Source organism: Gossypium raimondii, chromosome 3 (assembly GCF_025698545.1).
Source record: "Gossypium raimondii isolate GPD5lz chromosome 3, ASM2569854v1, whole genome shotgun sequence".
Classification (NCBI taxonomy): domain Eukaryota; kingdom Viridiplantae; phylum Streptophyta; class Magnoliopsida; order Malvales; family Malvaceae; genus Gossypium; species Gossypium raimondii.
In genome coordinates, this window is record NC_068567.1 from 39,229,581 (window position 1) to 39,245,450 (window position 15,870).

At 31.8% G+C, this 15,870-nt stretch overlaps 1 long non-coding RNA gene across 1 annotated transcript; it reads left to right on the plus strand.

The window, feature by feature from the left end:
* The first annotated feature begins 9,612 nt into the window (after positions 1 to 9,612).
* Positions 9,613 to 11,445, plus strand: LOC105794249 (uncharacterized). The gene is made up of 3 exons (XR_001133836.2): positions 9,613 to 9,867; positions 10,643 to 10,833; positions 10,902 to 11,445. It is a non-coding gene; the product is annotated as an uncharacterized LOC105794249 (long non-coding RNA).
* The last annotated feature ends 4,425 nt before the right edge of the window (positions 11,446 to 15,870 follow it).

Consider the following 15,870-nt stretch of genomic DNA (forward strand, 5'->3'; position numbering starts at 1 on the left):
ACAATATTTTATAATTTCTAATAATTTTACAACATTTTATAATTTCTAATATTTTTATAATTTTTCAATTTTAAAAAATTCTATCATATTTTAAATTTTTAAACAAGTATATATATTATAATTTTATTTATATATATTTTTAATTTTAATAATAAATTTTATAACTTTTATATTTATAAAGACTTTTTAAGGTTTTTTGGATGATGAAATCGTTATGATATCAACGTCTACCAAGTGTCAATTTATGATTGGTTGGATATTTCAACTGATTTTTTTTTAACTCCACAAGGCTGAACTGGGAACACTTGATAATGTTAGAGACTAGACTGGGAATGTCTGATAACATCAGGGATTAAAGTGGGCCAAAAAATCTGTAAGGACCAAAATGAAAAAATTGATATACTTCACGAACTAAAGTGTGAATTAAGCCTTATATTAAACATCATCTAAATTACTTTATTTTTTAATTTTTAACATTGTGTTTAAAATGAACATTTTTAAATTTTTACCATAAATTTTAACAATAATATTAAACACTTAAAATTATAAATCACATTTTTTTCAAACAAAATTTTTAAAATCATTTTCAAACCATAACATTTATACTAAACTATGAGCATAGGCTACATCTCAATTACTTATATTTTGGGACGAAACAACTGTTTGAGAATATAAAATAATATTAAAACTCAAAATTATTTAATACTTATTAGCCTGTCACTTTAAGTTGTTAATGGTAACTAGAAATAAATTACAAATTTAGAATATAAATATTTGTTTAAAATTAACATATAATAAATAGTGAAATGCATAATTTGAGATGGATTAATAATAATGTATAAAAAATTAGATTAAATTATTAATCATGGTGTTGTCATTAATCTTAAGTTGGTAGTGAATTAACTTGTGATACCAACTCAATCAAATACATTATTAATATATATAACTGATGAAGATAATAAAGTGTATATAATATATCAAAATATCAAAATAAAGCTTTACTAATGCAATTATTATGGGTTCAAATCCCACTATACACATATTTTTGGGGTTTTAAAGTGAAAAGACTAAAATACGCTTGAATAACTTATTTAAACTATGATAGGGCATTCTCATAAATTTCTAATCGAGTTGGTGACTTGGTTGAACTCATAAAGTGTGCATAATAAACTTAAAATGTATAAAAATATTAAAATAAAGTTTTAATTCAATAGTAAATTAAAATATTTTATTAATATAATTGGCGTACGTGGGTTCAAATTCTATCATATGTATATATATTTTTTCGTTTTTTAAAGTGAAAAAACTAAAACACCATCACTACACCAAAACAGGCTTTTAGCGGCGTTTGGATAAAAAACGCCTCTAAAGATCGATCATTAGCGGCGCATTATGGAAAACGCCGCTGAAAATAAGCTTTAGCGGCGTTTTTAAGAAAGCGCCGCTAATGCTCAGGGCTTTAGCGGCGTTTTTGGGAAAGCACCGCAAAAAAACCTAAGTCCAACAACGTCGTTTTCTGAGCTTTCGGGGATTTAGCGGCGTTTTAAAAAAGCGCCGCTAATGCTCAGGGCTTTAGCGGCATTTTTGGAAAAGCGCCGCAAAAAATCCTAAGCCTAGCAACGCCGTTTTCTGAGCTTTCGGGGATTTAGCGGCGTTTTTAAGAAAGCGCCGCTAATGATCAGGGCTTTAGCGACGTTTCTGGGAAAGCGCCGCAAAAAAACCTAAGTCCAACGACGCTGTTTTCTAAGCTTTCGGGGATTTAGCGGCGTTTTTTAGAAAGCGCCGCAAGAAAACCTAAGCCCAACGACGCCGTTTTCTGAGCTTTCGGGGATTTAGCGGCGTTTTCGGAAAAGCGCCGCTAAAAATAATTTATCTTAATTGGTTTATTCATATTAAATAAAATTCAATTTATTTCTAATTGAATATTTAAAATATTCAGAAAAAAATAATGACACGTATAAATAATTTGAAATAAAACACATGGAAAAATTAAAATATTATTATTTAAAATAATTATAAAAGAGATAATAATAAATTTGTTTAGGGTTTTTTGTTTAGGGTATATGATTTATTTAATATTTAAGGCCGGTTTAGGAGTTCATATTTTAAGGTTTAGGGAGTATGGGTTTAGGGATTATGGATTAGGGGTTGGGATTTAAGGTTTAGGGGTTAGAGGGTTAGGGGTTTAGGGATTAAAAGTTAGGGATTCAGGGGTCAAGTTAGGGTTTTGGGTTTAGATTAATTTTTTTTAATTTATATTTTAAATATGTTCTTATATAATTGTAAAAGAGATAATAATAAATTTGTTTAGGGTTTTTAGTTTAGGGTATATGATTAATTTAAGATTTAAAGCCGGTTTAGGAGTTCATATTTTAAGGTTTAGGGAGTATATATGGATTTAGGGATTATGAATTAGGGATTATGGTTTAAGGGTTGGGATTTAAGGTTTAGGGGTTAGAGGGTTAGGGGTTTAGGGATTCAGGGGTCGAGTTAGGGTTTTGGGTTTAGATTAATTATTTTTTAATTTATATTTTAAATATGTTCTTATATAATTGTAAAAGAGATAATAATAAATTTGTTTAGGGTTTTAGTTTAGGGTATATGATTAATTTAAGATTTAAAGCCGGTTTAGGAGTTCATATTTTAAGGTTTAGGGAGTATATATGGATTTAGGGATTATGAATTAGGGATTATGGTTTAAGGGTTGGGATTTAAGGTTTAGGGGTTAAGGGTTTAGGGGTTAGATGTTAGGGGTTAAGAGTTAGGAATTTAAGGTTTAGGGATTCAGGGGTCGAGTTAAGGTTTTGAGTTTAGATTAATTATTTTATACAATTAATTAATGCTTTTATATTTAAAAAAATGTAATCTAAACCATTTGATATATTTAAATATTAGTTTAAATAGAATTAATAAATAAGTTAAAAAAAGTAATAGATTGATATGGATATTTATGTATAATTATTTATTTTGGAGAGGACCAAATTATAAGAAAAAAATACAAAAATAAAAATGATATGGATATATAGGTAATTATTTAATTTAGATAATTCTAACTTAATAATTAATTACAACCATTTTATCATTTGTTTTCTTATTAAAATATATAATATTTATTTTGAGAGTACTTTTTATTTTATTTTATAAAAAATCAAATTATAAAAACAAAATAAAAAATTTTTAGCATAGCAAAATGGCGTCATTTTGTTCAAAATGAAATAATATTTTGCGGCGTTTTTATGAAAAACGCCGCAAATAATAAAAACCAAAATAGCAAAACGACGTCATTCTATTCAAAATGAAAAAAATTTGCGGTGTTTTTCATAAAAACGCAGCAAAAGATAAGCAATAGCGGCGTTTTTATAGCAAAAAATAAATCAATTTATAAAAAAAATAAAAAAAATTTAGAATAGCAAAACGGCGTCGGTTTGCTCAAAATAAAAAAAATTTGTGACGTTTTTCATAAAAATGCCGCAAAAGATAAGCAATAGCGGCGTTTTTACGCCGCAAAAAATAAATCAATTTATAAAAAAAATAAAAAATTTTTAGAATAGCAAAACGGCGTCGGTTTGCTCAAAATGAAAAAAATTTGTGGCGTTTTTCATAAAAACGCCGCAAAAGATAAGCAATAGCGGCGTTTTTATAGCAAAAAATAAATCAATTTATTAAAAAAATAAAAAAAATTTAGAGTAGCAAAACGGCGTCGTTTTGTTCAGAATGAAAAATTTGCGGCATTTTTTATAGATAAGCAATAGCGGCGTTTTTATAGCAAAAAATAAATCAATTTATAAAAAATAAAATAAAAAATTTTTAGCATAGCAAAACGGTGTCATTTTGTTCAAAATGAAATAGCGGCGTTCTTAAAAAACGCATAAAAAATAAATCAATTTATAAAAATAAAAAATTTAGAATAGCAAAAGCGCGCGTTTTGTTCAAAATGAAAAAAAATTTATGCGTTTTTATGAAAAACGCATAAAAATAAGCAATATAAAAACGCAAAAAAAATAAATCAATTTATAAAAAAATAAAAAAAATTTAGAATAACAAAACGGCGTCGTTTTGTTCAAAATGAAAAAAATTTGCGGCGTTTGTCAAAAAAACGCCGCTAAAGGTAAGAAATAGCGGCGTTTTTATAAAAAACGCCACAAAAATAATTTCACTTGAAAAAAATGGAACCGTTTGGATAGATAATTATTAGTGGCGTTTTTTATAAAAACGCCGTAAAAGGTAGACATTATCGGCATTTTGATGAAAAGCGCCACAAACATTTATTGCATTTAAAAAAATCGCGCCATTTACCCCAAAATTTCCCCCCTGAAATCCTTAATCTTCCCATTTAAAAAATCGCACCATTTCCTCTCTCTGGTTTTTGCGCTTCCTTTCACCCTCAGAGAATGACACTGTCCATGTGCTTCTCTACCACCACGGCTGCTGATCCCATTCCCACTTCAGATCCGCATCCACCCCATTCATCCGACTCTCAATCACTCATGGTCGTTTCCTCCTACAAGTTTGCTGATTTCCCAGGCCATTCATCCGACCATGCTAATTTCCATTTTGACATTTTATTTGTTCATATCCATGTAGTTTATATTTGCCATCTTGAAAACAACTCCAACGAAAATGAAAAACTGTCTTTTTATATTTGTATTTTTTTTTTCAAACGCCATTTTTCAAATCTCTTCCTTTGAATTTCTGATCCCTTCAGAGTGCTGAAAAATATTCAGGTACTTCGGTATTTTTCACTTTCGCATTTTATTTTCTCCAATATTTGAATTTAGTTCCAATTTCGCATTCCATCGTGTCTTTGGAAAAGATTACCCTTGTTTATCTTAAAATACAGGTAGGGTTTGTTTTCTCTTTTTGATTTTTCCTCTTCCATAGTTGCATACTCCAAATGGATGTTTAACCCGATAGCCAATAGTAGCAAATATGCTTTATTTAAGGTCGTTTTTTCCCTATTATTTGTTTATTTCGATTTTATCTCGGGTTTTACGCTTTCGTAGCTTGTTTTGTGCTTCAATTACATTTTTTTGACTAAGTTGCATTCGTTAATATTATGCATCGTATCGTTGATTGCTAATTTTACATTGTTGTCATTTAATTACTACTTTATACTTTGTTCGCTTGAGTTTTAATATTGGGTCTTTCAGATTTTCTTTTAGTGTTTTTTCAATAGTTTGTTGATAAATTAGTCCTTTTTTTTATCTTGTTGCATATAGGGATCTTTGGAGAAGATATAGGAGGAAGGTTTTGGTTACAGCAGGTGTTTTAGGAACTGGCAAATGAAGGGGTTAGTTGATTCTTGGCTAACCCTTCTTGAATATTTGTTTTGATTCAGTCAATAGTGAAGGCATATCAAACATTATTAAGATGGTTCACATGGAATCAATGACCTTGAAAACTTTTATGTTACAATTTTTCTTGTAAGGTGCATTAATTTTTAAGCAGCTAGCTTAAATAGTTAAATGATTTATAAAGGCATGTCTAGAATTTTTTATAGCCACTTGATGGATAATGTCAGTTCTCTTTTCCCAAGATGTAATTTTGGTTTTTGACTGCTAAAATTCTAACCTTGCAGATGGGCCATGGTTTTTGACTGCAGATGTAATTTATAAAGGCATGTTACCTCTTCTTTTTTTCTTTATACAACTTCTCATGTTTGTATTTTGCTACCTGAATGTGTTGGCTGGTATGTTTTTGAACTGTTACGTGCATGATAGATCAATACAATTAGCGGTGGTGCCATTTTTTTGCTTACTTGAGTAGCTCCTACACAAAACTGATGCTATGTTGTGTCATTACTAAAATTAGATTAGAATATATGTGGCAAAATGATTTGATAAATGAGTTAGCCTTAAACTGGAAGAAGATAAAATAAAAGGAAAGGGGAACATGGAAATCGTCATGATTTGTTTTTGGCTATTTTAGCATGTAATAGATAGAGCTATATTTTTAGAATTTCTTTCTGGCCAAACTATTGCTCTCTTTCTGTAAGTGAAAAATTGGACCCTTACATAAGTTTTGGATAACTCTTACTTTCTCAAAAGGGTTTCCATTGAAAGAGTGGTGGGGTCCTACAAATGGAGGAGTTATCGGTTGGCCACCCTGTTGGGTAGCACAGACAAGGACCATCAATACACTCATTTTTGGATCACCTTTTCTTTTCTAGTGAGGTACACTAGTTTTATTATTATTATTATTATTATGATTCTGTTGTTACTAATTAGTTAAGAAATGAAGTTGAATTTAAGTTACTGTTAGTTCTATGCTGATGATAAATAATTTGTTTGTGGGATGATAAATGTGCGTTTCTTATTTAGATTCAGAGACTATTTTAAATAAAAAGCAGTTCTATGGTGATGATAAATAATTTGTTTGTGGGATGAACTTGCCTAATGTCTTTTAGGTTTAAATTAGTTATGTAGTAAATTAGTATATGGAATCATCACTTGCTTTTTCAGGTAAAGGTAGATGCAAAGGCACTACCTTAAATTGAATAATACATTTGATTTAGATGTTTATTGTTATTATTTTCTTTATTTTTATTATCGCTCACAGTCCATGTGTCTTAGAAAAAGTAGATTGTCCTTAATAGAAAGCTCATCTGTGAAGTTGGTTTGCGTGACCTCCCTTACTTTTAACAGATTGCAAAAAATTCTTGAGTAAGAAACCTTACATTGTGACTGTAGTGTACTTTGAGTAAGAAAAAGTAGATTGTCCTTAATAGAAAGCTCACCTGCATATAATTCTTGAGTAAGAAACCTTACATTGTGACTGTAGTGTACTTTGAGCTGTTTGAAACTTGTACTTATTGCTTTACATGTTTGAAGGTATGTGGAGAATGGTTCACTTGCAAACATTATCAAGCCAAATAAATTTGGGCCTTTTTCGAATCATTGGTGGTCGTTTATATTGCCCAGTTTGTTTCTCTGCAATTTATTGCTTCATTTCCTATTAAAGTATAATTTCGATATGCTAATTACTTGTTGAACATGTTTTGGAAGGTTTGGTTTATCTACATGAATAGGGTGTTATCCATCGGGATATCAAGGGTGCAAATATTTTGACAACTAAAGAGGTAACCTACCAACCAGTTCTCTTTTTCTTATTTCTTGTCCATCGGAGTTCTATTACTATTTCGGATCAACTTTTTTAGTGATTTTCTTCTGTAAATTTGATTGTGGCGGAGATCGATAGAGAACAATACCATTTGACCTCCTCATTTTTGGGGCACTTGGACCAACTGTTGTTGTTTTGAATACGTTGGTCTTTGAAACAAATTGTTGTTGTTTACCATATATAATTTACTTGCTGCATGGATGGATGAAATTTGGGTAGTATTTGCCTTTCTTGACTTTCTATAAATGATTTTTCCTTTTGCTAAAGACCTCCATCTATAATGTGTGAGCTACAGTTTCTTGTTGTTCGGTTTAATGGATAATTGTTTGTTCCTCAAAATAAGATTGATGTGGTTTATTTTAAATTTTTTGTACATATTAATTTTTTGTACATATAAAGTAGGTTGAATATCTAGACTTTATTTTAAATTTTTTGTACATATTAATATTATTAAACAAAAGTTTTCACCTACACATATTACATATTTTATTTTGTTCATATTGCATATGTTATTTAATGTTGTGGCTCATTGTCTTGTTTTGTGTTCTTCTGGCGCTTTTATTCGGGTAGCTCATGTTATGAAGAAACCACTACTCATGCAAGCTTGTGAATTAGCATTTGCCGAATGTGATGTTACAAATGGAATGCAAGCCCCGTGGTTGGTGGAGATAGGTATCTGCAAGGCTTAGCACTTCTTCAAGTGGAGTGTTATTTAATGTTGCATTCCATGGTCGTTTATCTTAGTCGGAACTTGAATTTGGTGTTATTGAAACAGGGTTTTGTACCTACCTTGTGTATTAGCTTCTTTAACCATGATTGTTAATTATTACGTGTTTTGTAGCTTTTTTTATATTTGGCCGAGTTAATATATATCAGATGAGCTTGTGAGTTAGATGGTTCGTTTATTTAAACATAATATTTTAATTCTAAATTTAAATTCATTAATTTTATATTTAGCTTTAAAGTTAAAATTTTAATAGAAAATTTAATTTAATTAATATTTTTTATCCTTAAAAGTATATAGTTTAAAGTTTAAATTTCAAAAATAAAACATAATATAATATTTATCATAGAAATAAATATTATTTAATTAAAATATTATTTTAAAAGTCATGTTTTTAGTGGCGTTTGTGAAAAAGCGCCGCTAAAGTTTGTGATCTATAGCTGCGTTTATATTTAATCGCCGCTAAAGAACATGTTCTTTAGCGGCGTTTTTATTCAAGCGCTGCTAAAGAACATGTTCTTTAGCGGCGTTTTTATTCAAGCGCCGCTAAAGAACATGATCTTTAGTGGCGTTTAATTTTAAAGCGCCGCTAAAGAACATGGCCTTTAGCGGCATTTGGTTTTCAAGCGCCGCTAAAGAACATGACCTTTAGAGCGTTTTTTCAAGCGCCGCTAAAGAACATGACCTTTAGCGGCGTTTTATCTCAGAACACTCAGAAGCGTTAGCGACGTTGTCGTTAGCGGCTTTTTTCGCGGCGCTTGGGGAAGCGCTGCAAACATCTTTAGTGGCGCTAAAAAGCGCCGCTAAAGGCCTAAAAAAGCGCCGCTAAAAACCTGTTCTGGTGTAGTGCATGGAATAATATTACTTGTCTCAATAATAAAAAGACACTCTTGTAATTTTTTAACTGAGTTGGAAACCTAGTTAAAAGTGTCGAAATTTTGTTAATAGATAATATAAACCAATTGAAATAAATTCCTCCATTTTAGACGTTATAGAATTCTATGGTATCTTTTATTCAAACAGACCAAGAAGAGTACATAAATTAAGAGGGGAATGAATGCATAACAATGGATAAGTTGTACACTAATAAATGTTGGGTATAGGTATAATAATAAAGTACGTTATATTTTTTAAGAAAATTATGAATTAATACTATTAATATTGATAAGGACAATTTAAAATGAAAAAAAATTGAAGCATTAACATGTAAGTGGATTATTTTTATTATTTAAATTTCTTTTTTCTGCTCATACTATATGTGATATAGACATTTCCTTTTTCAGTAATTGACAAATGCCAGAATAGGTCACCCAACTTATTGGGTTGAAAGGTTTTTATGCATTGAGGGTCCCTTTCTGTACACTTACCAGTTTCCGTCTGCCTATCCAAGCATCAAGTTTGCTCACATCTCACAAGAAAATAACATTAGGAATCTTATTAGAATATTGAAACAACCCATGAAAACATAATCTTTATCATATTCCAAAACCCTGATTTTCGCTAGATCAAAATCTCCCCAGAAACTTAAAAAGGAAAATCTTCAACCCCACAATATAAATATCCTGGGCATAATGTCTTCCAATTTCTTCTGATAATTCAACATTGTTGGTGATGAAGAAAAGAATCTGACAGTGCATTTTCAGTTCAACGAATTATAATGATGAGAAGTGAGAACCAGTTTTAAATAATAGGGTATTATCTAATTGGTCACTCAACTTTTTAAATATTTACAATTTAGTCACCGCAGTCCGGATCCATTTTTTGGTCACTAAATATTAAATCATCATTTTTCACTGCTGACTTAGCATGCCACATCGTCATTTTTTACCCTCACTACTGTTCATCTTCTTCTTCCCCTCCATGCCACCTCTTGCTTCCACCATTCTTCTTCTTCCTTTGCTCCCTGCTTCTAGCCACTGCCCTTTACCCACTGCCATCATCATCATCATGCTGAAAGAGAGAGGAGAGTTGAAACTTCTTTTACCTCCAGTCGTCCACAGGAGAAGCAACTTCCCAGTTCTGAGGTAAGATCATTTTGGAACTTCCTTTCTCCCAGTCGTCCACAGGAGAAGCAAAAAAGTTCCGAAAAAAATATACATAAAATGTACAGAGCATTTGAAACATCTGCCCTTTTCTTCCCTATGTTTTTCCCTGCCTCTTCAATATGACATTGTTGTGACATCACTTTGTGCTTTCAGTAGGGTTCATTTTCTTTCTCCCCCCTCCCCACCCATTTTCTCCTTCTGTTCCAAGGTTTTCCAGTCTTGCAAGTGTAATCGATTGAACGAACTTGAGAACTGAATCTGTTTCTTAGTTTTACATGTTTCACTGCCCACCTTTATATTTCTTGCGGGAATATACTTTTTCCAGAAAAATCAAATTTAAAGGGACTAAAAATCACCCTTTCAGTTGATTCAAGAATGTCTGTTTCACCCAAATAAGACATAGTTTCATCATCCTTTTATTAGGACACCAGGCCTCTAGTCCATTTCCTTTGTTTTATCTTTCTTATTAAAAAAAAATTAATACACGTTTCCATGTTTTTTTTTTTTAAATTTTTGTATAAAAGTTGTTAGAGTAGACATAGTTTCATCTCATTGTTTCTTGTCTCTGACCAATACCTCCATTAATTTTCAGAATATTTATCATTGAAAACTCCCTACTTTTTGAAACTACATATTGCTATAAACTTATTATTTATTTATTTATTTAATCATCATTTCTTTTGAGTTTTATAGTTTCAAGACATTGATGTAACACTTGTTTGATAATTTGTCTGAAAGAATTTTTCTTTTTTAGCTATGAATATGTTATGGCAGCTGAGACATTCATGGATGATTATAATTTTGATCATACAAGTCATTTGATTAAGTCTTTACACTGCCGAAGCCGAGCCTCGTCAGATTCTGTTGGATACCGATGTCGATACCGACGATTTCTTTGCTCTTTTCTTTCTGTTGAAGCTTAACAGATCAGAGTTTCATTTAGAGGTGAGCTATATGAAAAAAAAAATTATCAGACTTAAAAATTAAATGACCGGTTCATCATTGTGATGCAGGGAATCACTATCAATACAAATGCATGGACTGATGCTGGTCATGCAGTGGACCAAATTTATGACATACTTTATATGATGGACCGTGATGATATACTTGTTGGATTAGGAGGAGAAGGTGGATCATGGAATACGATACCATACAACCAAATATTGGCGGATATCTTTTGCGGGAAAATTAGTGTACCACTTTTTTTCAACGGTGGTTTATATTTTTCATTTTTTCAAGGTTTTCCAGTTTTCAACTCTCCTCTCTCTTTCAACATGATGATGACGATGGCAGAGGGTAAAGGAAGAGACGGTGGAATCGCTAGAAGCAGGGAGCAAAAGAAGAAGGGGGTGGAAGCAAAAGGTGGCATGAAGGGGAAGAAGATGATGAACAATAGTGAGGGTAAAAAGAAAGGGTCAAAATTGATGATGTGGTATGCCCAATCAGCCAACGATAGGGATTTAACATTTCCATGACTAAAATGAAAAACCTCCTAAACAGTAGTGATCAAATTGTAACTATTTTTATTTATGTGGCTAAAATGAAAGTACTCAAAAAAGTGGATGATGAATTAGATAATTCACCTTAAACCATAAAATAATAAATTGAAATTTAGAAAAAAAAAAAAAACAAACAAACATGAAAGGCCCATGATTAAGACTGATAGGACTCGAAAATTAGGACTGCTTTAGAAAGTTGCCATCAAACAGGCAGTCAGTAAAATGCAGTATCTAAAACCGAAGAAGTACATATTAAACACTAGAGTAAAAGACACACTTCCGAAATTTGTAAAATACGGCTATTTTATATAAATGATAAAAAAAAAACAATTATAAAAATGACTAAAATTAAAAAATAATCAACTAAATGACTTAAAATAAATAGTAAAAATGGGTTCGGAGGTTTAAGTGGTCGGCACCACAAAAAATTTTGACATAATCATTATCAGGGGTTAAAAAATTATTTTTTTGGGTGCTGAACATTAGATGGCCGTCACCCATGTATTTCTTTTTCAAACCATAGTATATTGGTATACATTTATATCAATATTTGAAATTTTTTTTTGGGTTTTGGGACTTAAGTGGCTGGCACCACTTTTTCACATAATGTTTTTTTTGGGTACTGGCACACTGATGGCCGGCACCCACTTTATCAGATTTAAAAAAAAAAACTTGGGTTGGGGGAAGTAGATGGCCGACACCCACTTTTTCGGGAATAGAAATTTTCTTTGGGTGCTGGGACACTGATGGCCAATACCCCTTTAGTCTATATATATAGAAGCTCTTTGGGTTGTGGTATTGCAATTTGATGGGAAAGAATTGTTGAGATTACCATCAAATGACAGTGTTTGGGTGTGTACCATCAAATGGGGATACCGTATTTGGGAGTGTATCATCAAATCGGTGTTGTAGATGGGAGTGTTTTGGAGTGTACAATCGAATTTCGAGGTTGAATTATATACTGCCATATTTTAATAGAGTTGAATTATATATTGTCACGTGAACCGTAAAGGTTATGCAATCAAAGGTCGGATGGCTTCTTTCACCATAAATGGCGAACTGTGTAGACCGGTGACAGTTAAAAAATATGGCGGGAGAACATGGTCAAAATTACTAAATGTAATGTAAACCTGATTCAAGCAGAAGGCGACTAACTATGGAGAAACTACTATTCAAAATGTTCGTATTATTTTTGTATCCGTAAATCAATTTTAGTCCGTATTATTTGTTGGTCGAATTTTATATTTTCGTATATCAGTTTTGTAAAATGTTTGTATTATCTTTGGATATGTAAAAATATTTTAGACCGTATTATTTACCGGTCGAATTTTATATTTTCGTATATCAATTTTCTAAAATGTTCGTATTATTTTTGTATATGTAAATCAAATTTAGTCGGTATTATTTATTGGTCGAATTATATATTTTCATATACTAGTTTTGTAGAATGTTCGTATTTTCTTGTATATGTAAATTTTTTGTTGCGTTTATTATTTGTTCCAATTATATACTTTTTACTTAATATTTTGTACTCATCTATGCCCATAAATAATTACGTTAAAAATTCAAAACATTTCGTATTGGAAGAATAATTACAAAGTAAATAATTACAAAAAAAAAAAAGAATCAAAACTATCTAGATCCCGGTGACGTCCCTAGCCTCGATGTATAACGATCGCGCTGCCTCTATCAGTGAGGGCATGCACTTTGAGGAGGCGTTTGATTGTTGCTCAATCCAACCTCTGGTGTACTTAAAGAAAGTTGTATAATCGTATACCCCTTCATCCCTGGTGATGGGGTATTGCAAGACTGGAGGTGCCGAGCCAAAAATATCCTTAATGTTTGGTGTAGGTGCTTGCCGACGAAGCTCTAGGTGGTATGAGGATGATCTGAAGCGTGTCGAATGTTAAGGTTTGGGGTCGTCAGCAAATATGTCCTTGAACGAAGGAGGATTGGATGGGGGGTATGCAATGACGATTCGGATACTTCATATTGGGGCTTGGGATTGGGGTTTGAGACAGATTCTGTGTTCCCAAATGGTGAAACTCGGTTACAATGCAATCGTGTTCTGGTCTTACGCTTTCAAGAAGATTTTGGTTGCGTGTGTTCTGGGATTACCATGTATCGGCTCTGGAATATGTAGGGCATCCCATTTTCGGCATACCAAGTTGCGTTCTCGCGTGAAGGAAAGAACCCTATCTCTGAGACAAATAGGGGGTTATCTCTCATGTTGGGCGTTCCACAAAATGATATACGGAGCATATTGGTTCGCCCAATTTATGGCGTTCCCTTTTTGTCTATCCCATGTATTTCTTTGAAGTCCTGTGGAGGGTCCGGGATAGGTTGAATGTAATCGAATTGTCTCAAAACCTGATCCGTGGCATGCCACTCGACTATATGAAAATTAATCAATGGGATGTTTGTCACGAATAACGCTTGTTGCTCGTGAACCCATGATGGTATGATGGTCGTAAATTCTTGGTTCGAATACGACATCCATACAAATTGCACAGTATAGAGCAGATGATTTTAGCTAAATTTAATTTTTTTTGCAAATATTGTATTTGGATGAAAAGGTCAGAAGCATATTTTACCTTATCCCCAGAGTGAGTCTCTATCATCTTCTGGTATATGGGCATGGTGTATGATCGTCCAATTCTTAGTACCGTCGCTCATCTGAAAAACACGTGAATATTTATTATTATTTTTTACATGCAAAAAGTACTATACTATACAATTAAGAAACAAAAGGTATAGTCGAATGATAAATCACCTATTTACGAGTGGCTAGGACAACGGTTGGTGGCTCACTGATGCCAGAAATGGCATCCATTATAAGGCCCACGACTGCAGTAGAAGGCAACAACTACCCCTAGTATTCGTGGATGGTTTTGTCACTCGACAAAGCTTGCGGTATAAGCATGCCAGTATTGCAGAGCTCCAACTATAGTTATCGGCTTAGGCTAGGTCTTCCAATAAGGGTGTAACAACCCTAACCGGTATCCGTCGCCAGATTAGGGTTACAAGGCATTACTGAAAAGACAGAATTCATTACAAACATTTATCTTCTTTTTTTTTAACCAAAGAATAAAGATACATTTGTAACATTACTACAAATACATTATAATTACAGTAGCTGAAACTTGTGGCTATATAGTAAAACATTTTGTCATTTATGTAAACATCAATCATATGCTACTTCCATAAACACAACTTACAACAATACATCTATTAAATAAAACTTACTCACTTGTGCATGTTTACACCACAACATATCATGTCATTTCATATCATTAACTAATGTCAATATAAATTATTTATAAGCCTTATACAAGTACATATTAATTTAATTTGAATTATACCACACGGTAAATAGGAAAAATTATACAAGTACGCATATGTATATATATAATTACAATTTCTGCACATGGGTACATTAAAGCTAATAAATTGTATTACACTACTTAATATGCCTTTAAATATGCAACATTATAATGTTATAGCACAACCTAACATCCCTTAAAAGTTATTCTATTATGCGCACTTTACCTAAAAAAAAACAAAGGCAATTCAATGCACAAACACTACATTAATACTATCCTATTCCATTTACTAAGTACTAATATACCATTCCACCTGTTATACACCATAATATATTGACCTAAATCAAACTACTCACACGGCTTCAAAGGCAAAAATAATGCAACCTTAAACATGCTTTTCCATATGACCGAAGTTCAATAATATATATGACTAATTCATGCATCACTTATTTGATTATCATTATTCATTTTCTCAATATTAATGTCGAATCAAACATAATAAATTCCATATACTATGCGTCATACCCAAATTTTCATTTACAAAGACAATTTAATTATCATCTATTCGACTAGTAAAATAATTATACAAGAAGATATATATATATATCAATTTCATGGCCAAATAGTCATAGTAGCTAAACTCATTATACTTGACTATATAACCGACAATTCAACAATGAGACATGATCATTCTTGTCTCCAAATCCACACCAACAAATTCAATTACACAAGTAATGGTATATTCATAACTTAACTCATCAACATATCCACAACCAAAAATACATTCATCAAATGCAACGACATTAACTCAACCAATTTTTAAGTCTATAAATCACATAAAATAAACCATAGAACACACTTCCAAAATAAATTCAAAACATAACCGAATTCACATAAGCATTAACATCAACTTAAGCCATTTTCGAATGGCTAAATATTTACATACTTCGTGACTAAACAAGACGAGTGCTAGGCTATACATGCCATATGTTCAAAGTTTCGAGCTTTCAAAATACCGAGATAAAGATCGATAGTGTGATGGACTTCCTTGACGATCCCCGAGCTCGTAACTAGCTTCCAAAATCTATAAAACAATGAATGAACAAACACACAGTAAGCTTAAATAGCTTAGTAAGTTGTAAAAAAATAGTTTTCAAAGA